The following is an 8,909-nucleotide window of genomic DNA, read 5'->3' as shown; positions in this document are numbered from 1 at the left end:
CCAGGTAGTATAATTTTGTCTCAATAAAACAAACCAAATTACAAGAAAGAAATACACAGTTGGAAGTTTGGGCTAATTTTGTCATTATGTTTTGAGTAGTGAAGTTTCCAGTTGAAATGCAACTAGTATATAATCCTCAGTTGTGTTTTAAATCTCTCTTCATTACAGAATATTCTTAGATGCAAAATAGCTCATGATTCCCATCCAAAATTTGAAAAAGTAAGTAAGCGTCATTCTGTTGGATGCCAAAGAAATGATGAAGTTTTACAAAACTTAAGCCCGGAGAAATAGCACAGTTCTTCTAATGTAGGACTTTGTGGACCTTGCGAAATTAGAATTTAGATTCAAAATAAATTGTTTCTTTTTGTAGTTCCATATTCTATTGGATACTACAAAATTCTTTTTAAGTAGAGGTTTTAACTGACAAATTCACAAATGATTCTGGCATTCAATTTGCCTAGAATATTCTTTCAAGAGAGTTATAATTAGAACTTAGTTAATAGATCATTCCAACAGTTCATGTATAAAATGATAATGTGAATAATCTAGACAGAGTTGCCAACGAATGGATGATATTAATTTATAAATAAAAAAAACACTTTTTGAGGGTTTGGTATAACATGGTATGAAGAGAATAATTGTGTGACATCTTCTTTCTTCTACTTATATGTTAAACTGGAAGCAATTTCCTTAATTATGTGCCTCTGTATACAATGAGAAAATTGCTAGATTTGGGTTAATTTTTAGTTTTTTTTGGGGGGACTTCAGGTCGTGAGGCCTGAACTCTGGGCCTGGATGCTGTCCCTCAGCTCTCCAGCTCAAGGCTAGCACTCTACCACTTAAGCCACAGCGTCCCTTCCGGCTTTATTTCTTTTTGCTTATGTGGTGCTGAGGAATCGAACCCAGGGCCTCATGCATGCAAGGCAATTGCTCTACCACTGAGCCACCTTCACAGCCCAATTTTTGTTTTTGTTTTATTGGACTTTAACTCTGGGCCTTGACAGTGTCTCTGAGCTCAAGGCTCCTGCCCTACCACTTCAACCTGTGCCACTTGTGTCTGGCTTTTTCTGAGAAGTTTATTGGAGATAAGATTCTATGGGACCTTCCTGCCTGGATGGCCTTTGAACCATAATCATCTGATCTTAGTATCCTGAATATCTATGATAGTTAAAAAGTATAAATATAAATAATATTTGCAAGAGTTCTGATCTCAAGAATACCACTGGGGGAAAATTGATGCAACTGAGTTTATAGTGGTGTTCTTTGCAGAACAAGGAAGGCATCACAATACCAGAGATGCAGTATTTTTTCACAGTACAGATAAGCTATTCATGATGTGAAATAAGGGAATTTTAAGGTGCACCTTACAAGTTGGAAACTGTTGGGCTAGGATGACTTTATGGCATAAAGCTTAGGATTGCTTACTCTTGAAGAATTATTACAGATGCTTCATAGTTTTATCCTCTACAAGAATGTGGCTATTTTTCTGTTGACTTCTCAATGTGTAACACCCCATTGGAATCTGCATCCATGGCAGATTATATAACATGAAAACAAGTACTGTTTTGAATCTCTCAGGTATGGAATGTTCAGAATCTGAAAATGAGTAGTTATTAGTCATAGGAATTTTGAAGAACACATATATTCTGTCCTCACAACTTATTTAATTTTAAAAGTTATGGGTTTCCATAGAAGTAAATTGTTTTTGGTTTTATGTGTGTGAAGTGCTAAATTTATTTTTTTCCAAAATATACAAATATATTGTGAAAATATTGTCTAGTTGGATAACATTCAAGTTGACGACCTTCTGATAAAGAAAGGGTAATTAAATTAGATGCCAAATAGTATTGATTTTTTTAATTTTACTATATAAAAAATATTGTTAACTATACCAATACAGTGAAATTTTATTTTATGCAGCTTATTTTTTAAATATAATTTTATTGTCAAAGTGATGTACAGTCGGGTTACAGTGATTGTAAGATAGTGAATACATAACTTTTCAAACTTGTTACCCCCTCCCTCACTTTTCTCACAATTTTCCTTCACCTACGTACCCCCTCACAAGTTGTAATGTATATTTCCAACATATTGTCTTGTGAGTATTGCTAATGCATTGGTTTGACCTTTGTCATTTGTGTCACCATTGTGATGTTCCTCTTCCCTTCCCTAATTAAGGTAAATGTATACACAATACACAGGGTACCAAAATCAAATACAGCAAAGGATAAACCAAAGGGGAAAAACCAAAGAAAATAGAAATCACATAATACATAAAAAACAACAACCGCAAATAAAATTCTCTGATTCCATATCTTGGAGTTCATTTTGTTCAACATCAGCTTATATGGTCATATATATGCCTAACGAAGCCACTGGAAAATAATAGTTGCATGGACACTATATCGTGAAAACAACATGTTAACTGTTTTTGATGGTAAATGTGGAATTAGGATTGGTGAATTTGCGGTTTTGATAAAGGAATTTCAAAAGAGTTTTAAAAATATGACACATAAATTTTAATTGTTCAAACTTTTAAACAACGTAGCCTATTAAGAAAATTTAAAATTGCCTGGGAAAATAGACTTTCATGCAAAGAAATCCATGGAGACTTAGTGGAAAGGGAGCAATGTGAGTGAAGATGGCTCATTTTCACACTAAACAAACAAACCTCAGAAACCTTGCTGTAAATCCTGTAGCTTTCCTTGAAAACTGTCCTTACCCAGGAAATATTCTCTCACTGTGTGAAATGAGGTTATAGTGCAATTTAATTCAAATTTCTTAAAAAAAAAAGACATCAAAATTTGTGAATTGACCTTTAATTACCAAACAGTAATCCTCTGAAAAAGATAATTTGGGTCAAAATATTTAGGGAGAAAGTGCCCTCCACAATGAAAAAAGCTATTGGGTTTACACTTTTTGTTTGTAATACTTTCCACAATTTCTTTGCACGTGAATCGTTGAAACACAGAAAAAATTCTGATTGGATACTTCAAACCAGTGATTTCACATTTCTAAGTGGCTCACAAATATAAATCCTTATTAAAATGAGATAGTGAATACTTCTCTTATTACATAAGCCAAAAAGTTTTGGGATCAGAAAAGAATTGACCACATGGAAAAAGTAAGGAAAGAGTGTTCTTAGAAGCCCTAGCTAAGCAAATTGGCTTCAACAGTGGAGGCAGGCCAAAACTTTTTGATATAGATTGTAATATTTTTGCTACCTAAAGTGATTTTACAGATTTGGCTCACTACAATGCAGAACTGATTGAATGAAGACATGAAAATAAATCCCACATCCAATGGAGGCAACTTAAAAGAGTTTTAAAGGAGAAACCATGAAGATGTAGCAGTGGGGGAGGTCTTAGAGTCCTTCACCTTCACTAGACTTGGAGCCAAGAAGCTGTGATTAATCGGAAATCAGGCAAGAGCTAAGAGGAGGACATAGAAATAGGACATAGAAGCATTGTCCTTTGTAACAGACACTGTCATCCAAGGTATGGGTGCTTTAACTTTATTCTCTTCCATATATCTTGTTGACCAAATGCAAGACTAAGAGAAAAATAATCTATTGAAATAATTTTGCAAAGAATAACTTCACTGTTTCTGATATGGTATCTAAGGAGAGTCTTAAGAGAGAAGATAAAAGTGGAGTATTCTGCGGTTTCCTCTAAGCATCTTATTAGCAAAGGATATCTTTGAGGTTAGACGTGATTGAACCAAAAAGTGTTGGAATACTTATGTTTGTGGGCACTTTAGACACAAGAAGACTTTCTTTCTTTTTTTTTTTTTTTTTTGGGTCCGGTCGTGGGACTTGAACTCTGGGCTTGGGCGTTGTCCCTCAGCTCTTCAGCTCAAAGCTAGTGCTCTACCACTTGAGCCACAATGCCACTTCTGGTTTTTTTCTTTTTGCTTATATGGTCCTGAGAAATCGAACTCGGGGCAGCAAGCATGCAAGGCAAGCACTCCACCACTGAGCCACCTTCCCAGCCCGACACAAGAAGACTTTCAAGGCAAAAGAAAAAAAGAAAAACGGATATCCAAACATTTGTGATCACAGTTTCTTGGACTGGTTTTTTTGAAGACAAAGTTTTACATTACAGTTTGTCCTGATTAACATCAATGTTGGGTTCTTATGGCAACCAAATGCAGGGGTGAAGTTTAATGGACTCCCTTGAACAAGTAAACAGCATGATAAAAAAAATTGCAAATAATATTTAGTGAATTACTTTCACCAATTACTTTTCCAGAATAAAGAAGGAAATATATAATTCAAAATTAATTGACTTAAAAGTATGAAGAAAGAGTAGTGAAGAGAGATGAAAGAAAACATAGAGAATTGTTTTCTTTCCAGCGGAGTAATGGGTTCTTGATCTTTTCTCTTGCATTCTATCTTCACAAGCTATCAAGTGTGGCTCAGGAGTGGAGTATCCAGTTCAGAGAGAACTCGCAGAAGGAAGATAACATTTGCAGCAGATATAGGTGATTTATAACCTGAGACAATCTATTCAAATCTGTTCAAATTTCTCCCCTACCCCAAACTGCCCTCTTTTAATAGTTTTGTTTGCTTTTCTTAATACTGCCCTTCATGAACTGCTTAAAATTTTGAGAGGTCATATTCATACTCTCTAGAGATTGCTGTTTGGTTATAATTTTTGTGTGTTTTTTAACTGAATTTCAAAAGGTTGTGCAAGTGTGTTACAATTAAATATGTCCATCTAATTGTCCAATGCTCCTGGATCAGATTTCACTCCTTCTATCATAGTCAACCAACTCCTTCTACAAGATGTATTTCAGATTTACCACTTCCTTATCACTTGTGTACATTGATATTCTAGCTGTGCTTGCCCCTTGTTCCATTTTTCATTCATTCTATGTATTTACAATTATTCCTCTCTAGCTTCAACTTCCTGATAGTCATTCTGTTAAACTCTCTGTTGATAGTTTGAAAGGTTTATATACATTCCATGGAGTTTCAATCCTGCATATACTTGAACTTATGTCAGCTTATATTTCCATAATTCATTCATCTGCAATAATAATTTGCAAGACTGGAGGCGTGAAGCACCTAGACATGATTTAATTCTCATCCATTTAGAAGATTAATCGTTAGTCAACAAGAAAGTTTAAAAATGGTTTAGAATGTATTCCAAACAACCAATTTTTATAAATGGCTTTGTGCAAGGGTGTGTGATTATTTTATTTTACATGGGATAATATTTTGTAGTACATTTAAGTTTTGAAAAAAAGAAAATTAAAATTTACTATTATAGAGGAATATGATAGAAATAGAAGACAGATTTTATGTTTGTCACATCTCTGACGAGTACCCATATTCAAGATTTACTATGTTAGACAGATAGGAAAAGCATAAAATAACATATGATAAGGCAACTATTTGTGACTTTTTAAAATGTACCTTATTAAATGATGAAATTTACTTTATTATCTAACGTTTGGGTTTGAAATATGGGAGGCTGATACATTTAACAAATTTGAAAGGCACCTAATGAATAACACAAATGGTGGGTGGTACTATTTCTACAGTTTAATGAATGGTTAAACCTGATTGGCATTAGTGCTGGGTAAGTAAATCAACTCTATTGTACCTCTATTGTAACTCTATTGCCACTAAGTATCATTTATTTGTCAAATGTTATTTTGGCGAATGTGATTTTTTTTTTTGGTAGTTCGTGGGGCTTGAACTCTGGGCTTGGGCACTGTCCCTGTGTTCTTCAGCTCAAGGCAAGCACTCTATCACTTGAGCCACAGTGCCACTTCTGATATTCGAGTGGTTTATTGGAGATAAGAGTTTAAAGGATTTTCCTGCCTGGGCTGGCTTTGAACCGTGATCCTCAAATCTCAGCCTCCTGAGTATTTAGGATTACATGCGTGAGCCACTAGTATCTGGTTTGCGAATTTGATTTTTCAAAGATTATTTGAAAAAGAATACACTTTCAGGAGATTAAATATTTTGAGAATGACAACATTTTTATACCACAGAACCAAGTTTTACTGAAGTACCAGTGTCTTTTTTTTTATTGTGAAAATACTGTACAGAGGGGTTTCAATTACGTGGGGAAGATAATGAGTACATTTCTTATCAAGCATTGTAGCCTCCTCCTTTGTTTCCACTTCTCATCCTTTAGCATCCTCCCCCTGCGCCCCGACCCAATCTTCCCTCCCCTCTCCCGCACCCAAGTTGTAAAGTTTGTTTTCGACATGGCAACTTGTACATATCACAGTGTTATCAAGCACTAAGGATATTCTCAATTAATTTTTTTCTGAATTACATTTGACCTCTAATTCAAGTTTTCCTGACCTTTATAGACCAATTGTGAATCTATCCTTCCAGGAGCTATTTTTCAGGCCCACTTATGCTGGACTGAAATCGTTCATTAATCATTAGGGAAGGGGTATTAAAAATAGTCTTGTGACACTTTGTGATCTTGTTCACTCCTATGGGCTAGTCATCTGTAAACCGAAAGTTTGAATTGCAGTACTTTCTCATAGATTTTGTGGTCTCATCCTTCATTTTAAGTTGACTTGCATTTCACTATTGCTTACTGCTAATTCCTGCTTCTCAAGGAATTGGGGCCCTGAAATATTATTGGAAATGAGAAATTGACATGGCTCTTCAATTATTTCTGTTGGCATGTTGCCTGGGCCTAGTTGAGAAGTCTTGACCCTGTTATATGATGATGCGGGTAACTGGGACATGGGATCCTAGGACCCATACATCTTGCAGAAGATAATATCTTGTATACATAATATCAGAAAAATTTGGGTATAATCAATAGGTATGCTTCAGAAATATGGAGAAAAAACAGTTTGGAACAAGTGAGTTGAAACAATAAACAGAGCAGCAGAGTAAAATTCCTTATACTTTAGAGGAAATCAACATTTTTTTTTTTACCATGTGAATTCAGAAGAACAAGAACACTTAGAAGGTATCACAAGTTTATAGTGAAGACATTACATTGATACTTTTTATATTCTAGTTTGTATTCTAAACCTAATTATTTGTATTCTAATTTTCTTTATTGGAATAAATAATTATCAATTTATTTGTCAAATTATCAATTAATTCTACTAAGTTTCACTGTGTGAAATATGAAATCAGCACATATAAATATAAAATATATAACTATATATAATATAATAAAAAGTGCACATGTTTTGCATTGTTCTGTTGTGGTTAGGGTATCAAAGACAACTCTGTTTTAAAGTATTATTGCATTATCTGTACCTCAGTGATAGGTAGAGTTAGACCTAAATCTTTAGCATTTGTAGATTTACAGCCTGGAGGCAAGAGGAAACACTGTGATTAAACATTACCAATTTAAGGCTTAATAATGAGGAGAAACATGGACTTCTCCTGGAGCTATGGAAATATTTGGTGATAGAAAGGCAGTAGTGTAAGTTCCTGCCTGGTTGGAAGGTAGACAGTCCAGACATTAGGAAATCATGCATATGACGAATTTTTTTCACCTTGGCGTTAGTTACTTTTGAAATGGTAGGTATAATAGACACTTAAATTTTGATAAAATACCTTCTAGTCTGAACAGTTCTGCTGAACTGTTCATCTCTCTATGATCCCTTGTAACTAAGATTAGTTTTGTTCCAGTAAGACAATCTATGCTGTCAGGGTAGGATATTCTGGTTGGTCTGTTCCTACATAGAAGAAGGATAAAGGGTCAGGTAGAAATTTGTGCCAGTAAGACCTCATTTGGAAAATTTAAGCTGAAGAAGTTTAGAAGTAGCTCTTAAGCAAGGCTTACGTTGAATCTATTAGCTCCACAAAGCTAACTCAGTTACATAAATAAGAACTTGAAAAAGCCATCACCTTAGGACCTAGCTATAAGTGCTTCAAAGTATGATCAAATCTAAAATGAAAAAGCCTTAAAATTGTCATTGACAAAAAAACGCAAATGTGAGCAATCGACCGAACAATGTAATTTTTTTTCCACTATACACATTATTTTAGGGAAATGAGATCAATAGTATTGTTAGGAACAATAAGGTTTCCTTGCTACAAATAGGCACCCAAGGATATAAGCCTGTATAAAGATTGCATCATTAACTACTTAAATTTAGAGGATACTACATGCTTCAGCAGCACGTATACCCAAATTACAACAATACAGAGATTAACATAACACTTGCACAAGGATAATATGAAAATTTGTGAAGTATTCCATATTTTCCATTGATCAGTTGCAGAAATGAAAAACAGTTATTAAAAGGTTAATTACAAAATTACAAGTGTAAAAATATATGCAAGTGTTAGAATTAAACGTTAGTTTGACATCAGTGTATTAAATCTTCACCTTAGAAAGGCCTTTACATAGAACTTCACAAAACTTTTGAAATTAGCTAACATTATCATTTTATCCCAAAGAAACAAACTACTATAAGAACCTAGAAAAAGGGGCTGGGAAGGTGGCTCAGTGGTAGAGCGCTTGCCTTGCATGCTTGAGGCCCTGGGTTCGATATCTCAGCACCACATACGCAAAAAGAAAAAAGTCAGAAGTAGCTCTGTGGCTCAAGTGGTAAAGCGCAAGCCTTGAGCTGAAGAGCTGAGGGTCAGCTTTCAGAGTTCAGAGGCCCAGAGTTCAGGCCCATGACTGGACCAAAAAAAAAAAAAGAACCTAGAAAATATAATCTTAAATTTTCTATACGAAATGCAATCTGAAAGGACACATTTATTAATAAATAACATATTATAAAACAATGTTGAATTCAAAGTATATCTAGGAAAGAATTAAATAGATTATGGATATTATGCAAACACAGAATATAGAATATTTTAAAATATTCTTTTTTCAGTCAAGAACCAGAAATATCTTTAGCTTCTGTACCACTCATTTCAACAGATAGGATCAAATTATTTCTGATTAAAAAATCAC

General features: G+C 34.4%; 1 pseudogene; it reads left to right on the top strand.

Annotated features, from left to right (window-relative positions):
• Nucleotides 1-8,107: 8,107 nt before the first annotated feature.
• Nucleotides 8,108-8,207, top strand: LOC122103129 (annotated as a pseudogene).
• The last annotated feature ends 702 nt before the right edge of the window (nt 8,208-8,909 follow it).

Source organism: Dipodomys spectabilis, unplaced genomic scaffold, assembly GCF_019054845.1.
Source record: "Dipodomys spectabilis isolate Male_0828 unplaced genomic scaffold, ASM1905484v1 ptg001840l, whole genome shotgun sequence".
Classification (NCBI taxonomy): domain Eukaryota; kingdom Metazoa; phylum Chordata; class Mammalia; order Rodentia; family Heteromyidae; genus Dipodomys; species Dipodomys spectabilis.
The sequence above is the reverse complement of the archived record's forward strand: the minus strand, read 5'-3'. Positions and strand labels throughout refer to the sequence as shown.